Raw genomic sequence first — 9626 nt, 5'->3', positions numbered from 1 at the left:
GCGGGGATCCCCATATCGTCGCAGGATGGTAGAAAGGGCCTTATCTTATACGGCGCTCAAACCAATCCAAATCCTCGGGTGTGAAGGTTTTATTCCTCACATCAAAGGCGTAACGAATACGGGGAGGCCACAAGCAGGCATGTGACCATTGGGTACCCTGTGAGTGCCCAACGACCAACAGCCATTGAAAAGTGCCCAACTCATGAGAAAACGATGTGAATGAAGAGCGAAAGTTCCGAATCTTACGATAAGGAAGTTTCCTTCTCCCAACCTACACCCTTTTCGTCAATGAGTGTGTCGGCAAGGCTTTCCGGGTTGGTTCAAACCGTAACCCTTGTTCAAGGGGTATACGATTTATCCAGGGAGTATAGCGACTGACTGATAAGTCGATTAAAGTTCTCCTTAATCGAACTAACCAGCCCCACCACCTCGTCAATATTATCGGGTGGGGTTCTACTCTACTAGAAAACGTTGATTTATCAACCTTCTTTGCCAAAGTAATGATCTTTGACAGAGAGAATCTTTTTTAATAAAACTTCACCAGCATGTCCGCTTTCTCATCCTTCTTCAGAATCATACGCCTATGATGAGACGGAATGATCCGTGGGTAACCGGACCGAGTGAGAGAAACTGGTACCGCATTGTCAGGATGAACGAATTCATCACCACCATAGGCCATCATCAAGGATGAAGCTGCTTGCTTTAAATATAATAAAAGCGCAGAACAACCACCCTAATTTCCGACCAAGGTGAACAATGCGAATAAGAACAAGATGGATCCACACAAATAGTTCCTTGTTCAGATCATCAAAGATCACTAAAGCACCTTTTGGTATGTATTGTCCCCTAAAGATCAGATCCACCAGACGAGAAACTCAATTCCGCACTGCTGCTGAGTCGTCGGACTTATCTACCAAGGGATTCGTGGAATTTATATGGATTGCGTTGGGGGAAATCTACCAAAGCTAGGCAGATAGATAGACCCCTTTCCCGCTGCTAAGGGGGAGTAAGAAACTAAACCAAATGAAATTTTTGGAATCAGCGCCTCCTTTTTTTTGGGTATGCGGGTACTACGAGTCCTCTTACTACCAACCAGCAGACATCATCTGGCTGGGTCTTGCCGGTATCAACAAGAAAAAAACAACCAAATGGAAACAGCAATTAACTATGGCTCTTGGCCCAGACAACGTCCTAGGCGTCGGGGAGATCGGAGCAACAAGGAATGCCTAGACGACGTTTTTCTTCCTGGGCTGCAGTAAACAGATCGAGAGGTCGTTCCGTCCCTTGTCCCCGAGGAAGGGTAATATGTTCTCATAAATTCTTGCTCCAATCTGACCTAGCTGGCGAGCGATCCCAGTTCGCGGCAGAGAACAAGACAGCAAGCGAGCGTACCTTTGTTCGCTTCTTCTCCACCAAGCACGGAAGTTTAAGGATAATTTTGGGTCGGTGGCTACCTAAGGAAACTCCGATTCGATCCGCCCCCCAGCTGGGAGGCATCTACCTCATCCCGATCACAAGGAGAGGTTCACCATGATGGGGGTACTTGTCTTTTTTCCCTTCCGGAAATAATGAAATGCAGCGGTGACCATCCTTTTGTTGTGTTGCGGCATGCTCCTCAGATTTACGGATTCGCAGGGGGCCTCAAGCCCTACTTAGTTGACTTACAATGGCAAAGGCTTGCGAAACTAAGTAGGGCCTTTTGAATTGAATCTTAAGTAGTCTATCAGTGGTGCAAAGCGGCTTTGTGCCCCTTTTCAGTAGGGGAGCGAAAGGTTAGACCTTAGAAAGTAAGCGAACAGCGGTTCTTCTATGTGGGTATGGCCTTCCCCCTTTACTCTCCTAACGTCGAGCTAAGTGACTTCGTAACCTTTGCGTAGCGTAGTAGAATGAAGGCTACGCCCCTTTCTGGGTGATCGCTCTCTTATCTATTAGCCTAAGCGTCTTCGCTAACTCGCTCGCCTACTATACCCACCCTACTATACAATATATTAGTAGGGTATAGTAGGCTAACCCATAGGTCCTTAGTAGCGTTGACAAAGAAGAACAGCTGGTTAAAAGACAGTGAATCTTAAAATATATATAAGATATGATATTATAAGAATAATATATATTTTATATAGGCCAGCTTGACAAGCTACCCTTCCTCTTGATCTTAGGTGCGAAGAGAAAGATCTCTTTTTTATGACTTCCACTTATCTATCGATCCCGGCCCGGAAAGCTGGTAGTATTAAGAAGCCAGGGCCTCTTTTTGAATGAAAGAAAGGGTTTATGATTAGCCCTGTAAGCCCACACCTGTGTAGAGTAGATCGTTCAACACCTGCGGCACTAACCCATTTTTGACCTATGGGTCCTAGTCTCATAGGCGACCGAACGGCCACCTCCTAATTACTACACCAACCTGCTGTAATAATTCCATAAACACCTAACGAAGATATGGCAAACAAATAAAGTAGCCCTATGTTCGAATCTGACAATACCATACCATAATCAAAAGGTACAACGGCCCGAGCGACCAGACTTAACATAAATGTAGCCACTGGAGCCATTCTAAAAAGGGAGAAATTAGCACTACTTGGTGAAATAGGTTCTCTTAGAATCAATTTCAAACCATCTGCTAGAGGTTGTAACAATCCAAACGATCCCACTACATCAGGACCCTTTCAACGTTGCACAAAAGCCATTACTTTACGTTCCACTAGCACTAAAAAGGCTACTCCTAGTAGAAGTGGTAGAATTATTCCTAGTATTTCAGCTGGAACAGCTATGTACGTTTTCGATTTTCTATTCACTCATGATCTGGCCTGGTCGACCCAATCATGATATTGAAGGATGGGACCTTTTCTCGAAAAACTTTTTTTTCACATTTTCGGAACTAGAAGACATAGTTGATGAGATCTATAAAGTTCAAAATCTGTTCGCATAACCAAGCATTTTGGCCATGTAACATGACATCATAATAGTCATTTGTCAGAAAGCCCGGCATACAGAGCGCAATCCGATCGTCTCCAATAACAGCCCGAACAAGGTCGGGCATCGTCCATTCGGGAGGTAATTGCCTCCCGCTTCTCCTCACCCACTTAATGTATTCATTAGAGATTCGATTAAGTCCCCCTCAAAGTCAGGTGGAGCGCTTTCAGCATCTGACCTAGTGGAAGAGGTACTTGACAGACTGTCTAAAGACATAGTATCCGATAGCATAAATTGGACATCACTGGCCCTACCTAACAAAGGGATGTCCATAGAGAACTAAGGCCTGCTCATTCATGATATATTTCTTTGTTTGTAAACGTGCTCTGCTCCCCCCAAAAAACGAGAGACTTGTTGGAATTATAAATCACCGGTTGGGTTGGTCCAACCAAGAAAGACATGGGATTGGGGGACATTAATGAACACAAGACCAAGACAAGACTTGGGCAGCTTTTTCTATTTCTTTCGCCTTCTCAGGTCTTTGTTTTCTTACGAAATTTTGGATTTCACCAATAAGCAAGCTATAGTAAGTAAAGTCAGTTTTTTTAGGTGTGGTGTGCTTTGGGGGATGAGGCAAAAAAAGACTGTACCGGGTGTCCTTTCCTCTCGTCAGGCAGCTATCTCGAGCTCACTGAACACTAACTTAATCCTTATTCTTTTGACTTTAGCTTTGTGTAATTGAGCTTGACTTAGTTGGTTTCAAAGGGGCCCGTGGCCGGCAACCAAGTCTGCTAACCTTCACTCCTTTTTTTCCGGTACTGCTTGCTGAGATCGGCATAAAAGATAGGGATCGGATGGAGTTCTTTCTTTTTAGAATGTATCTGTCGTTCTTAGAGTTGCCATTTTTGAGTATGAGAATGAAGAAATGAGATCTTTTAGTAAGCGTAGGGAGCGCTGGGATCCCAGAATAGGATCCCGAGCGGAATTAATAGTAGGAAATCAATACACAAGTCGTCGGTCTTTCTTAAAATTGGCCTTCTCTGCGATCTTTTATTCAATCTTTCGTATGTGGTAGCCGCTCATTTGTCTATGTATGGTATGTGCGTAGGAATGCCCACATTGAATTAGCATGAATGCCGGCTCAATCAATCCCATATCATATATAGGGTAATGTAGAGCTCCTGGAAGGTTTTTCTTCAAGCCAGCTGTCAGTTCATGAGTTGAGGGGTTTCGGAGTTAAGTCGAATATGCCAAGAGGCGCTCACCCAGAAAGGGGCGTAGCCTTCCTATAGTTCCAGAGACGGGAGGATAATAAGACCACGATCCTCCCTCTTAGGCCGATAGAAGTGGAAGGGTTTTAGATCGAAGGTTGAGGCATTTCTAGGAAGACGGATTATCAAAGGTTACACCTAGGTAGAAAGGGGATTTGACAGATAGAGAAGTGGGACGGAAGTTGAAGGCTTTGTCCACTCAAGCCCCCTTTTTTTTGCTCTTCTTTCCTTCTCCACTTTAGATAGTTCGACCAGGTCAACCCAATCATGAGATTGAAGGATGGGACCTTTTCTCGAAAGACTCCGGATCCCGAGAAGAGTGGAAGATGGTGCAACATCGAATCCTGTTACGTTACTTCGAATGGAATCTTAGCCCGCCTCACTTTCTTTACTGCATAAGGGCCATAACATAAGGGCATAAACGAAGTCAAGGGATTTCCAATTCTAACATTCTCATTCTCAAGATTCAACGCTATTCCTTTCACACCGCTGGCAAATTCAACCATAAAAAAAAAGCTGTAGAATCTGAAGAAATTCTAAACTATTAATCCCTCTTTCTGAAAGATTCTGAAGAATAGCCAAAAGCTCGTCGAAATTCTCGTAATCACTAACAAAGAAGGATATGTCTCTAAGTGTCTTCCCTTCCGGAAGAATAAAGTCGGGACCAAAATAAAGCTTTAGGCATCGATCAATTTCTTTCTCAATTTGCTCTCTAAGCGTATCAAAGCAGAGATCCATAAGCCTGTCGGCCATATTCTCTGCATTGAGGCCTCTGAGGCGCACTGCACGATAAATAATCAGAGTAACCAGTGGAATGTATGTTAACCCCATAAAAGTCAAAACGTGGGAAGTTATATCGACCAAACAGTTCAAAAGAGCTTCGGACATTCCGTATTATTTCAGACTGAAATAGAAGAGAAATTCAAATGTTATATAGATACGGGAGAAGATTAAACCTCTCTTGGCGTGATTTGAATTAGACCATCCCTATCTAGGAAAAGAGTCCCGCCTTCGATGCTTAAAAAGTCTAATCCTAACTAAATTCTATACGAAAAAGACCCTTTGCCATTTCCTTTTTTCCTAGCTTAACTTAAAAGGCGTCCCTTTCTTTGGATATGCCCTTCTTTATTTACGCAAATAAAGCCGCCGAAGAATGGGAATGCTAGACTTAACCAAGTAAAGCAACTCCAACTATCACTTCAACTGGCTCGCAAACTATTCCTGCTGACGGGCTACAACCACAACCTATGCTATGGAAACTCCCAATGTCAGGTCCAACTTCGACTGTAGAGGATCTTCATCCCAGATCAGAGAGGGAATAGAAGATCAGGCTTTCGGCCTCACCTATAGTTGATGATAAGGCATTTGCCTCCGCTATATTAAAGTCTTTAGAATGAGAGGATGCTTGCTCTTTTGCCTCTTCAAGGAAGGCACATTTCATACTGACTAGCCATTCTTCCCGGGCGTGTAAGAACAAGCAAGAAGATATCGAGAGGAAGCCAAGCTATGCGTATACTTTCCTCTCCTAGCATTTGGGGATGAGATTAAAGGGATATGGAACTAAGCAGCCTAGGATTCTGTTGGACTATGACTTAAGTTTCTTTTGATCTCAGATCCCTAATAAGTAACTTCGGGTAAGGGGGCTACCTTAGATGATGAAGGGCTTGCACCTAAAGATAAAGTCTAGGTTTTCAAGTTAATCTGAGGAGATTGCTTCAGCTGGAGATGAAATTGCCCGATCTTGCTTTTCTTCAATCCTGGCTTCCGGTGCATATCTGGGAAGTGAATCCAAGGGACTTTTGCAGATCAGTGAATTTGAAGAGGCAGGATTAGGCAGCTCATTCTCTAGTCTTTTCTTTCTGCCTTCGATTCGATTAGCTGCTTGCAACTCTTTCTTCCTAACTTCCCGACCTAAGGGCTTAGCCAATAGACAGTCTTCTTGACTTAGGCTTGTCCGATAGATTGAACTATGGGATTTGGGAGACTTAATTGGCTGCTTTGACTCATCAATTCCCAGAGCAGATCAGGGACAAGAGAACATCGTCAGAGCCCTTAGATATGTTATTTGACGATAGAGATTTGGAACGAACCGCTGTTAAGCAAACCAAGCAACCAACAACCCCAGGAATGTATGTAGAAAAGAGGGCTTAGGAAGAATAGGAGCTTTCTGGGACTCCTCACATAAATAAAGCAAACCAACTCCAGGGATTAGTTATATGAAAGCGCTTGCTCATGGATAAGCGATCAGAGTGACTAATCGGCACAGAGCGAAATGCCACTCAATTGAAAAGCATAGTAGCTCTTTAAGTGAGAAGGGGGAGAAGATTGGGGCAAATAGTCCAGCTAGCTTCTTTGCCTTTACTTAGTCTTTTCTTTCGCGCACTACTATGAGTGACATTTATGACAAGGCATACCTCTCTGCGTAGCTACAGAGAGGATCAAAGGTGAAAAAACCTAAGCAACCCAGAGAAGGGCTCGAAATCTGTCCCTTCAGTTGTGTAAGAAGGCGATCCACACGATCACGAGCCCGCTCCCGTCGAGCCTCTTCGACGACACTAGCCTAGGCCTTCTTCCCACTAGACATGACTTGGCCTAACCTTTGGCTCTTCTACCACTTTGACCCTCGCCAAAAACATAAGGGCCTTCAAGCCCACAAAGACTTGCCCTTCTTCTATTATATTAGCCTGGTCCCTTCGAGAAGAGAGGATATGTAGGTAGCTTCCTTTTCTCTTGTTGTTGGAACTCTTCATGCCTTTACCAATCACCAAGAACTCATTCTAATCGTGAGATTCTATTACCTGAGATCTGGGGGGTAAGAATGAAATGCTTAAACAGGATGCTTTGCTTCATCTGATCGATCAATTCATCTCTGTATGGGGGCAAGTGCGTTGTGGAAAAAATATATCTTTTCAAAAATATATTTTTCTTCAGAATTTTTAAGAATGAATTCTAGAGTTTCATGAAGCATGTTGAAGCCTGGTTGGCTGTAGAGCCATGTCTAAATTCTTTTGGACTAAGGCCTCCACATGTTAGGGAATTGCTTGTACTGCTGAAGCTTGGCTGGCTATTAAGCTATGTCTAACCCTTGGATTGGAGCTTTAGGCTAACATTGAAAGATTTCTGGAATTCATATTAAAAATTTTAGGAATCCTTATTTTTCTTTTTCACATTAATTTTCGAAAAATCCAAAAAAAATCATAAAATCATAAAAAAAATATATATTTCATGTTTCTTGTTTGAGTCTTGAGTCAATTTTTAAGTTTGGTGTCAATTGCATACTCATCTTGCATTTTTCGAAAATTGCATTCATGCATTGCATTCATCATGATCTTCAAGTTGTTCTTGATAAACCTTCTTGATTGATCTTCATATTATATTGTTTTGCGTTGTATGGTGTTTTTCATATGCATTCTTGAATTCTTAGTGTCTAAGTATTAAAGATTTCTAAGTTTGGTGTCTTACATGTTTTCTTTGCATATAAAATTTTCAAAAATAAGTTCTTGATATTCATCATGATCTTCAAAGTGTTCTTGGTGTTCATCTTGACATTCATAGTGTTCTTGCATTCATCACATGCTTTGATCCAAAATTTTCATGCATTGCATCATTTTTCATGTTTTTCTCTTTCATCATTAAAAATTCAAAAAAATCAAAAAAATATCTTTCCCTTTTTTCTCTCATAAAATTCGAGTTGACTATTTCAAAAAATTTTAAAAATTTAGTTGTTTCTTATGAGTCAAATCAAATTTTCAATTTAAAAATCTTATCTTTTTCAAAATCTTTTTCATTTTTCTTAGTTATTTTCGAAAATTTTAAAAATATTTTTCAAAAATTATTTTCTTATCTTTATCACATAATTTCCGAAAATAACATCATCAATTAATGTTTTGATTCAAAAATTTCAAGCTTGTTACTTGCTTGTTAAGAAAGATTCAAACTTTAAGTTCTAGAATCATATCTTGTGATTTCTTGTGAATCAAGTCATTAATTGTGGTTTTAAAAATCAAATCTTCTTCAAAACTAATTTCAATCATATCTTTTCAAAAATATCTTTTTATCTTATCTTTTTCAAAATCATATCTTTTTCAAAAATTTGATTTTAAAATATCTTATCTAACTTCTTATCTTCTTATCTTTTCAAAATTGATTTTCAAATTTGTTTCAACTAACTAACTAACTTTTTGTTTGTTTCTTATCTTTTTTAAAACTACCTAACTAACTCTCTCTCTCTAATTTTCGAAAATATCTCCCTCTTTTTCAAAAATTCTTTTTAATTAACTAATTGTTTCAAAATTCAATTTTAATATTTCTTCTTTTAATTTTCGAAAATCACTAACCATTTTTCAAAAATAATTTTCGAAAATTCTCTTTCTCTCTCATCTCCTTCTATTTATTTATTCATCTACTAAAACTTCTCTTCATCTCACATCTCTGCTCTCCTCACCCTTGTGTTTCTTTCCTTACATTACATTCTTTTCTTCTTCTTTTCTTCTACTCACACAGGGACCTCTATACTGTGGTAAAAAGGATCCCTATTATTATTTTTTTGTTCCCTCTTTTTCATATGAGCAGGAGCAAGGATAAGAACATTCTTGTTGAAGCAGACCCTGAACCTAAAAGGACTCTGAAGAGGAAACTAAGAGAAGCTAAAATACAACAATCCAAAGATAACCTTACAGAAATTTTCGAACAGGAAGAGGAGATGGCAGCCAAAAATAATAATAATGCAAGGAGGATGCTTGGTGACTTTACTGCACCTAATTCCAATTTACATGGAAGAAGCATCTCCATCCCTACCATTGGAGCAAACAATTTTGAGTTGAAACCTCAATTAGTTTCTCTGATGCAACAAAACTGCAAGTTTCATGGACTTCCATCTGAAGCTTCTTTTCAGTTCTTAACTGAATTCTTGCAGATCTGTGATACTGTTAAGACTAATGGAGTAGATCCTGAAGTCTACAGGCTCATACTTTTCCCTTTTGCTGTAAGAGACAGAGCTAGAGTGTGGTTGGACTCTCAACCCAAAGATAGTCTGAACTCTTGGGATAAGCTGGTCACGGCTTTCTTAGCCAAGTTCTTTCCTCCTCAAAAGCTGAGCAAGCTTAGAGTGGATGTTCAAACCTTCAGACAGAAAGAAGGTGAATCCCTCTATGAAGCTTGGGAGAGATACAAGCAACTGACCAAAAAGTGTCCTTCTGACATGCTTTCAGAATGGGCCATCCTGGATATATTCTATGATGGTCTATCTGAATTAGCTAAGATGTCATTGGATACTTCTGCAGGTGGATCCATTCACCTAAAGAAAACGCCTGCAGAAGCTCAAGAACTCATTGACATGGTTGCTAATAACCAGTTCATGTACACTTCTGAGAGGAACCCTGTGAATAATGGGACGCCTATAAGGAAGGGAGTTCTTGAAATTGATACTCTGAATGCCATATTGGCTCA

General features: G+C 40.5%; 1 non-coding gene across 1 annotated transcript; it reads right to left on the bottom strand.

Moving 5' to 3' along the window:
- Positions 1-9276: 9276 nt before the first annotated feature.
- Positions 9277-9384, bottom strand: LOC112745340 (small nucleolar RNA R71). The gene has a single exon (XR_003173275.1). It is a non-coding gene; the product is annotated as a small nucleolar RNA R71 (small nucleolar RNA).
- Positions 9385-9626: the final 242 nt, after the last annotated feature.

The sequence above is a fragment of the Arachis hypogaea genome, chromosome 14 (assembly GCF_003086295.3).
Source record: "Arachis hypogaea cultivar Tifrunner chromosome 14, arahy.Tifrunner.gnm2.J5K5, whole genome shotgun sequence".
Classification (NCBI taxonomy): domain Eukaryota; kingdom Viridiplantae; phylum Streptophyta; class Magnoliopsida; order Fabales; family Fabaceae; genus Arachis; species Arachis hypogaea.
This window is presented reverse-complemented; position numbering and strand designations above follow the sequence as displayed.